This window comes from Spinacia oleracea, chromosome 1 (genome assembly GCF_020520425.1).
Source record: "Spinacia oleracea cultivar Varoflay chromosome 1, BTI_SOV_V1, whole genome shotgun sequence".
Classification (NCBI taxonomy): Eukaryota; Viridiplantae; Streptophyta; class Magnoliopsida; order Caryophyllales; family Amaranthaceae; genus Spinacia; species Spinacia oleracea.
The window spans coordinates 29539521-29554100 of record NC_079487.1 but is presented as its reverse complement, the minus strand read 5'-3'; the positions used below and the strand labels follow the sequence as shown (position 1 = coordinate 29554100).

General features: G+C 36.9%; 1 long non-coding RNA gene across 1 annotated transcript; it reads right to left on the bottom strand.

The window, feature by feature from the left end:
* Positions 1-6875: 6875 nt before the first annotated feature.
* On the bottom strand, positions 6876-10785 carry LOC130465788 (uncharacterized). The gene is made up of 3 exons (XR_008925804.1): positions 10489-10785; positions 7472-7601; positions 6876-7166 (listed from the first exon to the last, which is right to left on the bottom strand). It is a non-coding gene; the product is annotated as an uncharacterized lncRNA (long non-coding RNA).
* Positions 10786-14580: the final 3795 nt, after the last annotated feature.

Below are 14580 nucleotides of genomic sequence, written 5' to 3'. Positions count from 1 at the left end.
TCATCTTTTTAAATCTATCTCTGTAAATCTTGATGCCCAATATGTACTGTGCTTCTCCTAAATCTTTCATCGAAAAACATTTCCTAAGCCAAATCTTGACAGAGTTCAACATAGGAATGTCATTTCCGATAAGTAATATGTCGTCGACATATAATACTAGGAAAGCAATTTTGCTCCCACTGACCTTCTTGTATACACAAGATTCGTCTGCGTTCTTGATGAAACCAAAGTCACTGACTGCTTCATCAAAACGTATATTCCAGCTCCTGGATGCCTGTTTCAATCCGTAGATTGACTTCTTTAGCTTGCATACCTTTTTAGCATTCTTTGGATCCTCAAAACCTTCAGGCTGTGTCATAAACACAGTTTCTGTTAAAACATCGTTTAAGAAAGCAGTTTTGAAATCCATCTGCCATATTTCGTAATCGTAATATGCAGTGATTGCTAACATTATCCGAATAGACTTTAGCATTGCAATTGGTGAAAAGGTTTCATCGTAATCCACACCGTGGACTTGCGTGTAACCTTTTGCAACCAATCTAGCTTTGAAAACTTCAAGTTTCCCATCCTTGTCCTTTTTCAGTTTGAAAACCCATTTGCTTCCAATGGCTTGGTAGCCATCTGGCAAATCGACCAAATCCCATACTTGATTTTCAGACATGGAGTCTAATTCAGATTGCATGGCTTCTTGCCATTGCTTGGAGCTAGGGCTCGTCATAGCTTGTTTGTAAGTCGCAGGTTCATCACTTTCAAGTAATAGAACGTCATAGCTCTCGTTCGTCAAAATACTTAAGTACCTTTCCGGTTGAGATCTATATCTTTGCGATCTACGCGGGGTAACATTTCTAGATTGACCATGATTCTCACCAGATTCTTCTAAAGATCTCTGAGTTTCATCCTGAATGTCATCTTGAGCATTCTCTAGATTTTGTTGTTCGACTCGAATTTCTTCGAGGTCTACTTTTCTCCCACTTGTCATTTTGGAAATGTGATCTTTCTCCAAAAAGACACCATCTCGAGCAACAAACACCTTGTTCTCAGATGTATTGTAGAAGTAATACCCCTTTGTTTCCTTTGGATAGCCCACAAGGATACATTTGTCAGATTTTGGATGAAGTTTGTCTGAAATTAATCGTTTGACGTATACTTCACATCCCCAAATCTTAAGAAAAGACACATTTGGCGGTTTTCCAAACCATAATTCATATGGAGTCTTTTCGATAGCTTTAGACGGAGCTCTATTTATAGTGAGTGCAGCTGTATTTAGTGCATGCCCCCAAAATTCTAATGGAAGTTTGGCCTGACCCATCATTGACCTGACCATGTCTAGCAAGGTTCTGTTCCTCCGTTCTGATACACCGTTCCATTGTGGTGTTCCAGGAGGAGTCAATTCTGATAGAATTCCACATTCTTTCAGATGGTCATCAAATTCATAGCTCAGATATTCACCGCCTCTGTCAGACCGCAGTGCCTTAATCTTCTAGCCTAATTGATTCTCTACTTCACTCTGAAATTCCTTGAATTTGTCAAAGGATTCAGACTTATGTTTCATTAGGTAGACATAACCATATCTACTGAAGTCATCAGTGAAAGTGATAAAGTAGCTGAAACCACCTCTTGCATTTGTACTCATTGGTCCACATACATCTGTATGGATTAAACCCAATAGTTCATTTGCTCTTTCTCCAACTTTAGAGAAAGGTTGCTTTGTCATTTTGCCAAGTAAACATGATTCGCATTTACCATAATCCTCTAAGTCAAATGGTTCTAGAATTCCTTCCTTTTGAAGTCTTTCTAAGCGTTTCAAGTTTATATGGCCTAATCGACAATGCCACAGATAGGTGAGATCTGAATCATCCTTTTTGGCCTTTTTGGTATTTATGTTATATACTTGTTTGTCGTGATCTAATAAATAAAGTCCATTGACTAATATAGCAGATCCATAAAACATCTCTTTAAAATAAAACGAACAACTATTGTCTTTTATTAAAAAGGAAAATCCCTTAGCATCTAAGCAAGAAACTGAAATGATGTTTTTAGTAAGACTTGGAACATGGAAACACTCTTCCAGTTCCAAAACTAGCCCGGAGGGCAACGACAAATAATAAGTTCCTACAGCTAATGCAGCAATCCGTGCTCCATTTCCCACTCGTAGGTCGACTTCACCCTTGCTTAACTTTCTACTTCTTCTTAGTCCCTGTGGATTGAAACATAAGTGTGAGCCACAACCTGTATCTAATACCCAAGAAGTTGAATTAGCAAGTATACAGTCTATAACGAAAATACCTGAAGATGGAACGACTGTTCCGTTCTTCTGATCTTCCTCTAGCTTTGGACATTCTCTTTTGTAATGGCCTATTCCATCACAATAAAGACAGCTTGATGTGGACTTGTCCTACTTTGATTTAGCATTGCCCTTGGACTTTTCACTTTTCTTGAACGGTCTCCTTCTAGCCTTGAGTAAATCTTTGGCTTCACAGTCCAGTATTATCTCAGCCTTTCTGACAAGGTGAACAAATTCTGCAACTGTTTCTTCTCTTGGTTCACTTAGGTATAGTTGCTTGAAGCGACCAAACCCACTTTGTAGTGAATTGAGCAAGATAGAGACTGCCATTCTTTCGCTTATTGGTGTTCCTAGTAGACTTAGGCGATCAAAGTATGAACGCATAAGATCCACATGGAACCTCAGTGGGACGCCTACCCTCTGTTTAGTGCGAAGGAGCTGAACATGTGTTTCTTGGACTTCCATCCTATAACACCTGTTGGGAGAACTAACCTTTAGACCAGACATTGATTCAATCAACTCATGGACGTTCAGGTCCCTGTCCTCTGTGCTTCCACGACAGATATCCCTCAGATTCTTGATGAGCTTAAAAGGTTCATAGGCTACAAACCTTCTAGCCCAATCATCAGGGATATTGTTCAGCATGAGACTCATAACCTTTTCGAGATCCGCATCCCAGGCGTAAAATCTCTCAGGGGTCATGTCTCTGGCATAGTAGCTTGGCATGGGATGTGATAGTACATACTCAAGTCCATTGAGTTTGACTATTTCAACTAGCTTAGCTTCCCATTCAAGAAAATTTGCCAGGTTCAGCTTGACCATAAGCTCAGAACCCATGATGATGTTTTGATTGTTGTTTGCCATATTTAAAACTACAATTGAAAAGAATAAACAAATAAATAACCATTCACAGTTTCTCTTAATAAACTTAAATTCTAGCATACATGCATAATTCAATGTTCATTAAGCATTTTATTCAAGTTATGTGTTCCGGCAGGTGTGAATAAAATGATTCCAAGATCCTAAAATCATTGAAGAACTAAGCACAGTTTGTCGACTTAATCCTAAAACATCTTAGGTAAGCAAAAGCTTTTTGCTAATAGTCTAGAAACTATTCTTGGTTGATAGGTACGTCTAAGAACTTATTAGGTAAACCTATCGATTTTTCCACGACATAAAAGGACTCCTTACTTATATCGTTGAGTTTCTCCAAAACTAACATATACTCACAATTATTTGTGTACCTTGCCCCTTTAGGACCAATAAGTAACACCTCGCTGAGCGAAAACTATTACTAGATTGATGTAAAGGATATCCAAGCAAGTGTATATTTTGGCATGGCACCTTTTAACTCAATTTTTAAGTTTGGAACTTAAGGCTCTTACTATGTTGGTTAGATTTTAAGTGAACTAAAATCCTTAATCATGCAACATAATCAAGCTTTTGATCTCATGCATTTTAAGACATATTTAAAAGCAATAAATAACTTAAAACATGCATAAGATAAATGTGATCTAGTATGGCCCGACTTCATCTTGAAGCTATAACTTCAAAGTCCGTCTTGAAAATCTCCGTGGGAGGCACCATTTTCTTCAAATAGGATAAGCTATAATTAAAACTAATTACAACTATTTGATGGTATGCAGACCATATTTGAATTGAAAAACAACTTTGGTACTTTAGACCAATTACATTCAAATTAATGGTACGCAGACCATATTTTCTATCCTATTTGGGCCATACTAGTCATTTCATAACCTGCAAAACAGTACATATACAATATATACCATTCACCCATTCATTAACATGAATGGCCCACATAGCTGGTTAGTAAAACACATTATGCATCACGTAAACATTTGCAGCAATTAATCAAGGGCACCAATAATCTACAAATTATTCAGTCCTTATTAATTCTAATCAAGTTGTTTTAATCTTAAGGATTTGTAGACCTAATCAAGAGTTTATGACTAAAAAGGGCTCCCACTTAAACCAATAAATTCATATGCTTTACTAATTTTAAACATAAAAATGTATTTCTAGTCTAACCGGAAACATACAAATTTAATTAAAATTTAAAGCTCATATAAATTTATAATTGAATCCAAAAGTTTAATTTAATTTCAGTCGTATTTAAATTAATTCATGATTTTAATTTTAGTAAAATAATTAGAATAAATAAAATTTATTATAATTACAATATTCAAAATTAAAATCCAAGAAAATAATTTAAATCATTAATTTTAAAATTAATTAAAATTACGTAAACTGAAAATTTCAAATTAAAATTTCAAAACGATCTAATCGTAACGCAACAATCCCACGCGACTGCTCGTGCCTTGCTCTCGCCCTCGCCCATTCGCCCATCGCACACAGCCCACGACACAAGGCAGGGCTGCTGCCTTGTGCTCGTGCACCATGGCCTTGCTCATTGCAGTCGTACCGCATGGGCGACGAGCTCCCTTGCTCGTAGTCACATGCCCGCACTATACAACACCCCTTAAGGGTAACACGTAGCGTCCATTGCTTTATGTGTGCAAGTTATATGAGCGAATCGCATAAAAATTTAAAATTTATATTCAAAATTAATGACAAATTAATAAATAATATTAATTTCATAATTTTAGGGTGAAAAATCGAAAATTTATTATTTAATTGATTTCCGATTAACATGGATTCAAGTCTAGGTCATAAAAATTTAAAATTTAACATAAATTTACAATTTTTATGGTGGTTTTTAATCATAGGTGTCTAATTAAATTATAACTAATTATGAAAATCAAATTAATTCTAAATTATTCCAATTTTCAACAAATTAATCATAATTACAAATTCGATTGCATAATTAACAAGGCTAGGCATTCAAACTTGTTAAACATATACAGTAGGTCAATCAAAAATTCAAGATTTATCAACAAGAATCGCAAATATTTAATTTAACATCTTAAATTTACGAAATTTTGCATTCGAAAAACTAAAACCTCCGAAAAGTCATAGTTAGGCTTCGAATTTGAGAATTCTGGGTTCGGCCGAAAAAGATTATTTTTGTAAAAATTTTAGAATGCCTTTTACATGCGGAATTGACACAAAAATCACTCGATTTGGATGAGTAACGAAGAAACTGCCGAAAAACTGCGTACGTATAATTAAATAAACGCAATTTGCAATTAATTAACAATTACGAAAATTAATCACCCCTTTTAATTCTTGCAAATTTGTAATATTTAACCATGTTCATGCAATTTAGATTATGAAAATAATAAGAGGCTCGTGATACCACTGTTAGGTTATGATACATATGACAATTCATAAATCATGCGGAAAAACCATAAAGCCAGGAAAGCATATTATTTACACATAATCATTTAGCATAGTTTAGATGCATACACTTTGTTGCGTGCCTTCCCTAGCTGCGCCCGAACCGAACAAGAACAAGTCTTTAGGACTCCAAGTGTCGTCCCTCCGTAGATAGTCCACAGCACGTCCGGATCCGCCTTAAGCTTGACCAACTAGGATCGCCCTTAAGGTACTTAGAATTTTCAGCACATATAGGCAATTGTATGACAGAATTTTTGCTCTCAAAAATCACTTTGAATACTTTAAATCTCTGTACAAAATAATGACCCTAGGCCTTTATTTATAGAGGCATGGAAAGGGAATCGTAATCCTATTAGGATACGAATTAATTAAATTAGAATCCTAATAGAATTCTTATTTAATTAATTCATCCTTTTAGGTTTTAGGAATTTAATCATTAGTCGAAACCTGATAGCTTTAGGATTCGTATAGCACACCAACACACACGCACGCACAGCAGCCCACGAGGGGCGCCATGCGCGCGCGCGCAGCCCGCGAGCTCGCAGCCCATTGTTACGAGGCCCACACGCTGCCGCAGCGTTGGCGCGCGCTGGGCCTGCCTTGCGGTGGGCCTGGCGCAGCCTTGGCTGGTGCGTTGTGGCGCGCTGGCTTGCTGGGCGATGGCCCGGCTTCGTGCTGGACCTTCGTCTGGCAGGCCTCGTCCGATGCTAATTCGTACGATACGCTTCCGATTAATTTCCCGATTCCGGAATTCATTTCCGATACGAACAATATTTAATATTTTTGATTCCGGAATTAATTTCCGTTTCGAACAAATATTTAATATTTCCGTTTCCGGAATTATTTTCCGATTCCGATAATATTTCCGATTCTGACAATATTTCCGTTTCCGGCAATATTTCCGATTCCGACAATATTTCCATTTCCGATAATATTTTCCGATACGTACCATCACTACGCCAAAAAATGCATTTTATAGTGCTTAATATGGCCTTTTACAGCGCTTCTTGAAGCGCTGTTGATGGCTCCGCTATTAAAAGTAAAAGGTACTTTTAATAGCGCTTGTCAAAAGCACTATAAAAAGTACTGTTAGGAAAATTCAAATATTTCTTTTACAACACATTATAAGTACTATTAAAGGTGTGTTATTAAATATTTTGCCGCCAACTTTTAAATTATTTTCTCATAGCGGATGTATATGAAGCCCTATTAAAGTGAATTTTATGTATAATTTTGCTAGCTGTAATATATTCCGTTTTATGTAACAAAATAATTACATATTTAATTCAATGTACCATATATTGAAGAGTGTATAATAAATAGTTGAATATAAATTTCCAAACCTCAATGAATTTTGTAATTTTCACCCTAATAAAACCGATTACATATATATGTTCTACAATAACATTACAAACATTAAACTACGCAAAATACATTTATTAATAGAGTTGTATATTTTTTGACAACGTAACCTAGCTATTATACAATTGTTCAACAACATGAAGCACCCACTAACTTCTTACTTCGTCAATCTGCTCTTTGTCAAAACTTGAATACTGACAATCTGAAAAATATTGCAAAACAACGGGGTATAAGATATTCACACATATGTAGAAGGGAAAAAAATCTTTCTGCAAAAATACACAACCTCAAGAGGTATGGAAGCAAACAGATACTAAAAATTTTACACAACCTCAAGAGTTATGGCAGCAAACAGAAACTAAACAGACTCATGTTTTAAATTCTCAAAAGTTCATGAGAGGAAATTAAGACAGTATGTCTAATGCATCGCATAAATGAACAGGTACTGATTTCTATTAACCTCATTACCCAATTACATTAACATCATTATTGGTTCAATAATCTTACTTTCGTCAAATAAAGCAGTGTTCCTCCTTCAGATGCTTGATATCATCATTTTTTTTTGCTGACACCACCCTCTCCTCCTCTAAAAGTAGTATTGTCATCCTTCAGCTTATCTTCAGCAATCTTTCATGCCCTAGGAAAAATATTAGATAAGGGCCCCTTACAAATAAAAAAGAAAACACAAATGTAATTCGAAGCACGCAGTATAAATTTCATTTTATTGATCCATCAGCAAGTTTTTGCTTCCATGTTTGTCAGCCTAGGATTTATTGAATGTTCTGTGTTTAATACTATGTGGAAAGTAACAACAATCATAATTCTCCCTTTATTTTGTTAGTATCCTTATATTTGATGCAGCTGTCGTGTTGTCTGATTAAACAATCTGTTAACGCATGTCATACCAAACTAATCAAGATATTAAGTTAAAAAAAGCAGAGAATAAAACCTGTAAATTCTGTAGTAGTAATTGATTTTATAGACCATGTCCACAGTCACGTATAACGACGTCCGATCAAATTACCAGACTCCAAAATACAAAAAAGGCAGGGCGGCACAATTTCAATGAAATACAACTCCAAAGCTAGTGGTGTATGACCAGTAGAGTTTAACGCCAAACTTTCAGGCACCAGATTGCATGAAGTTTGACACCAGACACTAGACTAGGGGTTTTGGAGACTTTTTCCGAGGTCAAATACGACTGATGAAAACTACAGAGTAAAAAACTTAGGCTCTCTTTTGGTTTGACGGAAAACACATTTCCGAAAAATATCACCTACAGAGTAATTGATTTTATAGACAATGTTCATGAAAGGAGGGAGTAGCGTTTTGATTTGTGTTAACCTTAAATCTTTTTATATGTTTGTAATTCTAAAGTATATATTACATATTACGTACATTATCAAGATGTACCATTGTGTGTCCACTTACGTTTCGGGCCAGTTGGCATAGTCATCCATCAAGTCTTTTTTCCACTCATATATGCAGTGTGTATGATTTTGAACTCATAAAAGAAGCGCAACTTATTTCAAATTGATATTAACTAGTTTCTTTCCAAAGTCTTTGACACGCTATAATATTCTACTTTGATCACAAAATGGAAAAGTTGTACTATCTATTAAGATTATAATTCTAAGAACACCTATTTAAACCAGTCATGTAAAAACCTTAATGACAATTTGGCAAAGGAAAGTCCTCGGAAGATAAAATCAAAGGTCAAACATTACATAAACATAAATCAAGAAAACCTTCCATGAAACTTCTCAAATGAACACATTTCAAGTGTCTAAGGAAAAAGATATATTCCTAGTCCAGATTATTCTATGACAAAAGCATCATAACCACATTGTATAAGTCCTTCCTTTCTTCCATAAGAAACATAATTAACCTCATACATCTATATACCCATGAGGCTATGCCAGATGGTGCTTCATTCCAAATTTTGTAAAGTCTGTTTGGCCTTTTTAAAGTAAGTTTAGTTAGCTTATCAGGTTGCGCCTCTTGTAGATCTTTATATTCAGCTCGTCGTCCCATTTGGTTTTCTGGAAGGCCTCAATATTCAATAGTATCCAGTGCCAGTACCATTTATAGGTATGAATGATTATTATCAACAATTGATCTTTGTATTTGATTATGTATTCCTCATACATATATATATTATATTACAGACAACAGTTATAAGATTTCGTGCACTATACCTTAAGCCAAGCTACGAGTTTTGGCCTCCCTTCTATGATATCATACTTGTGCAAATCAATAAAAAAAAAGGATAGTATCTTTGTACAAATGAAGCATACACAACAGCAGGCTGAACAGAAAATAGCAGCAAATATTTGTCAGAGAAACATCAACAGAACAACTGACATTCTAAATCAATACTTTATCAATCTATGCAATATGTCACAAACCAACTTCTAAATTGACAGAAACCTATAAAAAGATGTTTATATGAATGAATATGTCTGACTGACCGCGTTAAACTGGGCACCGATCAAGAAAGGCACTTCGTGATTGTGTTTAAAAAACACTCGTCTAAATTGTTGAAAGCATTCCCTAGAATTTAACAAGGAGAGAAATGTAAACTATCACTCACAAATGAAAAGCAATGAACCAATGATTAAGCTAAGTTTATATTGATGACACAAAACTTCTTATTCGTACTCATTTCATCCTCTAAACGAGTTCCTCTAAGGTAGAAGAAAAGAGTAGAGTTCCACTTGTCACTGTAGACAAACAACTCCTTTGTATAATCTTTGTTAGCAGGATCCTGCCGGCACAATATCACCCTCATCGTACAACTGAATTCTTCAAGGTTCAACAGATCCTTATCTATTCTTAATTCTCATAAACAAAAATTATAGACTAATACCAGTTCTGGCATACCATATTACCATCCATTATCCTAATTAACTAGGACTACAATTATCAGAATCCGATTGACCCTTAAAACATGAAAAATATATGCAAGCTAGCTACAAAAGAACCTGTATAGATCTTCCCGGTAAGAAAAAGATCCCTAGATTTGAATTAAGGAAACTTCAGCAACCAATTCATTAAAAATGTGAGTATATCCTTAGCAGTAAAAAAAGTTGAACATTTTACATCAGCACAAACATGATACTTGCAAAATCACAACATTCAACAAAATTTGGCAGGAAGCAAATGATTCTAGTCATACTAGAGGTTACATCCCAGGCATTATAAATCTATATTTAAATAAAGTGTTTGAATACGACCATCCCATTCCAGCAGGCGACTGAACAAAGAGGAGATTCAACGCTACAAGCAACAAATCGTATCACAAGATATAAATTACACCACAAAATGTCTAAAAACTAATGCAATAATCAATAACAAAACATAAATTGCACTAAAAACCAAATGTCTAGGAATCCAATTATGCAAAAACCTAAGATATAAACCTAAATAAGAAATCTATTTAGAAAACCTAAGATTTAAACTTATGAATTATGCAAAAGACTTAAATTCAAAACTTGATGACAGAAAATTGAAGAAGCTCGTACCCAAAAAAACCAAATCGAAACCCTAATAAAGGAATTACAGCGCCACAAGCAACGACATCACCGCCCACAACGCCACCATCGCCACACCGTTGCCATTGACGCTAAAAGATAAAGGACGGTAGAGGAGGAGATGCGAGAGGAGATAGGAGGTGATCTATGGAGGAGAGAGATGGAGATGCAAGAAGGAGGTGGGGATGGAGGCGTACAGAAACTCCGTGAGGGATATTTTCTTTTAGGCGCTTTTTTTTTATTTGTTTCTTTAAGGTTTTCATAGTGTTTGAAACCGATGTAGCAGAATATACATAAGACAATGCTTATTTTAAAAGCGCTATTAAATGCTTGTACATACGACAACGCTTATTGTAAAAGCACTATTTAATGCCTTATTATTTGATATCTTTGACAACGAAATGGGTTAAAGCGCTATTAAAGAAACACTGTAAAAGCATATTTCTGTAGTAGTGCATGTTTCTGTTTCCGGCAACATCTACGACTTGGATAATATTTATATTTCCGATACGATCCATATTTCCGTTTCCGGCAATATCATCGTTTCCGGAGCATTCATTTCTTGCCTGTGACGATCTCAGCTCCGACTGAAACCAAGATCCGTCGATTCCGAATATCCATAGATGGAGTATTTAATGCCATTAAATACTTGATCCGTTTACGTACTATTTGTGTGACCCTACGGGTTCAGTCAAGAGTAAGCTGTGGATTAATATCATTAATTCCACTTGAACTGAAGCGGCCTCTAACTAGGCATTCAGCTCACTTGATCTTACTGAATTATTAACTTGTTAATTAATACTGAACCGCATTTATTAGACTTAACATAGAATGCATACTTGGACCAAGGGCATTATTTCCTTCAGATTTCTCTTCCCGCGCATACCACGGCGGCCAATCGGATGTTTGCATATCGAGAGAAGAGGGTGGTTTGAAGTTGGTAGCACCGGTTGAAGTAGATTCACCACAGTCTTTCTCCACGCGATTCTTTGCAGCAGTTGCAGCAAAACGCCTACGGGATGCCTTAGTGGAATAATTGACTATAGTTTCATTTCGAGACATAGGATTTGCAGGCAGCTTATCTACTACCTTCTAGTTTTTGTTAAAACCAAGAGTTTCGCGATTCAATGTGTGGGTACCTGCAAAAGAGGAGAATAAAAATGGTCAAAAAGCAAGTTCAAAAATACAATAACATGTAATAGACGATTGTAAAAGCGCGTTATAAAAAGAATTCGTTTGGCAAAGACCGACGGCAGGCAAGGGTTGATTTCTTAATATAATTGGCATTAGGAAGCCAATTGCGAGACAACTTGTTTTTTTGCTAAGGCCGACATCAATAAGGTCACACTCTAGATACCTACATGCCTTCTTCTCATGAGTTACTACGGCCTAAACCACATTGATCATATTAGCCCATCCTTGATCGCGGTTTATGAAAAGTCTGCCTGGGCGAAAAGTCATCAGGAACTTGAACAAAGTAGAAGCGGTCTTGTCAGTATTTGCAGCTAGATAGACTTGGATGCACTATTTTCCTTTTTGGTGAACTATAGATTGACCACCAACCACTAGTACCGTCTCTTCTTATCCATAACAATCTCTTGAACAAGTTTAGACTTAAAGACCACTACTTAAATAGGCAAAGCCACACGTACACAATAATATTTCTGATGGTCGGAGGGTTGACTTGGGCCAGGAAAACATTCAAGACTTGAAAAATTTTGATAACAAAAGGGTGCAACGGAAAAATGAAACCCAAAATCAAAGAGCTTCGCATATACGGCAATATGGCCGGAAGGACAATCAAGCACAATGGCTTTCTTTGGCGGTTTTCAAGCAATACCCCGCTGGTAGCCCAAGAAACGTAGAACCATGAGCCTCGTCATTCTTTTGTATGCAAAGATCGCGCTGGGTCGTCGAGATTCTAGTCTTTAAAGCGGCGTTGTCCGCCTGCGGCATACCAGGTAATCTATGTTCATCGGCCTCACTGTCTGAACAAAAAAGCTTCTTGTCGGCCTCATTGGCAAGAACATCGGCTACTATGACTGAAGAAGGGTCATCATCCTCATAATCGGTGTCGGATTCACCACTACCAGCATCGCTACCACCAGCGTTCTCCTCTTGTGACCCCTCCAAGATAGAATCACCTTCTAAATATTCGTCGGTTTCGATGTTATCAGTGTCTTCCACGTGCTCTTTACCGGCCGACATCTAGTATCGGCATCTTGTTATGATGCCATTGTTTCAGCCTAACCAAAATAAACATCAAAGTTTCCAGTGTTAGTACCATACTACCCATAACCCTTACCTCCAAGAAACTCGCGAAAGGAACGAATATGATATCGCAAAGAAATCGGTAAGACGTCTAAAATGGGTTCAAAAATTAGGAATTTCGTGCTCATTAGGTTGTAATTCTCTTTCCATTTGCGCACGAATTTGATGTAAGGAAAATCAATGCTCTCTCCCTTCCTGGCTCATACAATCGTCATATACTTCGCGAGTGGCGGTATGGAGAAAAGCGGATTGTAAAGAAGGCCTAATATTGGACCAACTAGAGTTAAATTGACGGGGCACACTCCAGGCAAAGGATTGGGAAGGGTGAGAAAATGATGCACCCCCTCTAGTTGAATTATTAAAACCTACCCTAGAATTTTCGCGAGACATGGAAAATCAAGAAAAAATCGAAAAAGGCAATGAAATAAGTACCTAAAAAAATCAAAGAGGAAAGAAGCAACCCGATAGACACAAAGCGCAAGTAACCCAGGAAGGCTAAAAACCTAAAATTTTAAATTGAAACACAAAATTTTGAGATGATTACACAAATCAAGGAAGTTTTAGGAAAGTTTGACGCTAAGAAGAAAGTTACAAAAAGCACTTACAAGCTTTGAGGATGGAAAAACCATAATTTGTTCGGCAGCGAAAGAATTTACTAAAAGGGAAATGTGAAAAAGTGAAGAGAGGGAAGAAAGAGTTTGGCAGTTGAAGGGTTAAGCAGAAGGTAAAAGAGGCATGTCGAAAAAAGGAGGATTTAAATAAAGTATATTAAACACGAGAAATCAAAGGATCGTGATGTATGGGAATACAGTTAAATACATATATCATGTGTGGAACAATCCCCAAAGCCAGGAAACATGTATAAAGCACAGATTCAGCAAACTTACATTCGAAGCGTGTTTTTCCGAGTTTATGATTCACGAATACGAACAAAGAACTCCAGTCGTCGTTCCTCTATTTGGTTCACCGACACGTTCAGATACGTCTTGAGATTCGTAGCTTAGACAGTGCTCAAGAGTGTTTGCGTTTTGGGAAGAACAGTTTAGTGCGAAGAGCAAAACTGAACGTACATAATTTCAGAATTAGGTTTAGGGTTGGAAAAACATTAGTTGGAGTGTGGAATATAACCTTAGGTTATATTGTGTAACCTGACAAGGCAAAAGGCCCTAACCGGCCACACAAGGCCACACTCACCGAAGCCCACACTAGGCAGCCGAGCATCGCAGCAGTGAGCCGTGGGCCTCGCTGCTTTGCTCGCTGCACTGCTAACCCTTGTGCGCGTACACGCCACGCCTTGCGGGCTGGCTGCTTGCTACACGCGAGCTCGCTGGCTCGATGGGTCGGCAGCTCCGTTGTGGCTCGTATTCACGACCAATGCCATACGGATATTATTTAACGTATCGTACACGACGAATCACCGGCATACGATACAATTATTTATTTCGCCCAGCTTACGAATATTCGCGGTACGATATACGATTTCGATCCAACGTCATATCGTATATTATGTTTTTCCGAACTAATTCCCGAAAAGATATTAAATGAATTTCCGATTCATTTAATCCGGTGATCTGCTACATGCCATTGGTGTGACCTTATATATTCACTCAAGAGTAAGTTGTGAGCCTAATATAGATTAGAACTCACTGATCGGAAGCATTGCTCCAGCTAGCTTTTCCGATCACTTGATCTCACTGAATTAATTATTCGTAATTAATATGAACCTTGGTATTAGACTTAATGCACCTTGGGTGAAGGACACATTTCCTTCAGTCTCCCACTTGTCATTGAGACAAGTGTGCATTCACATTC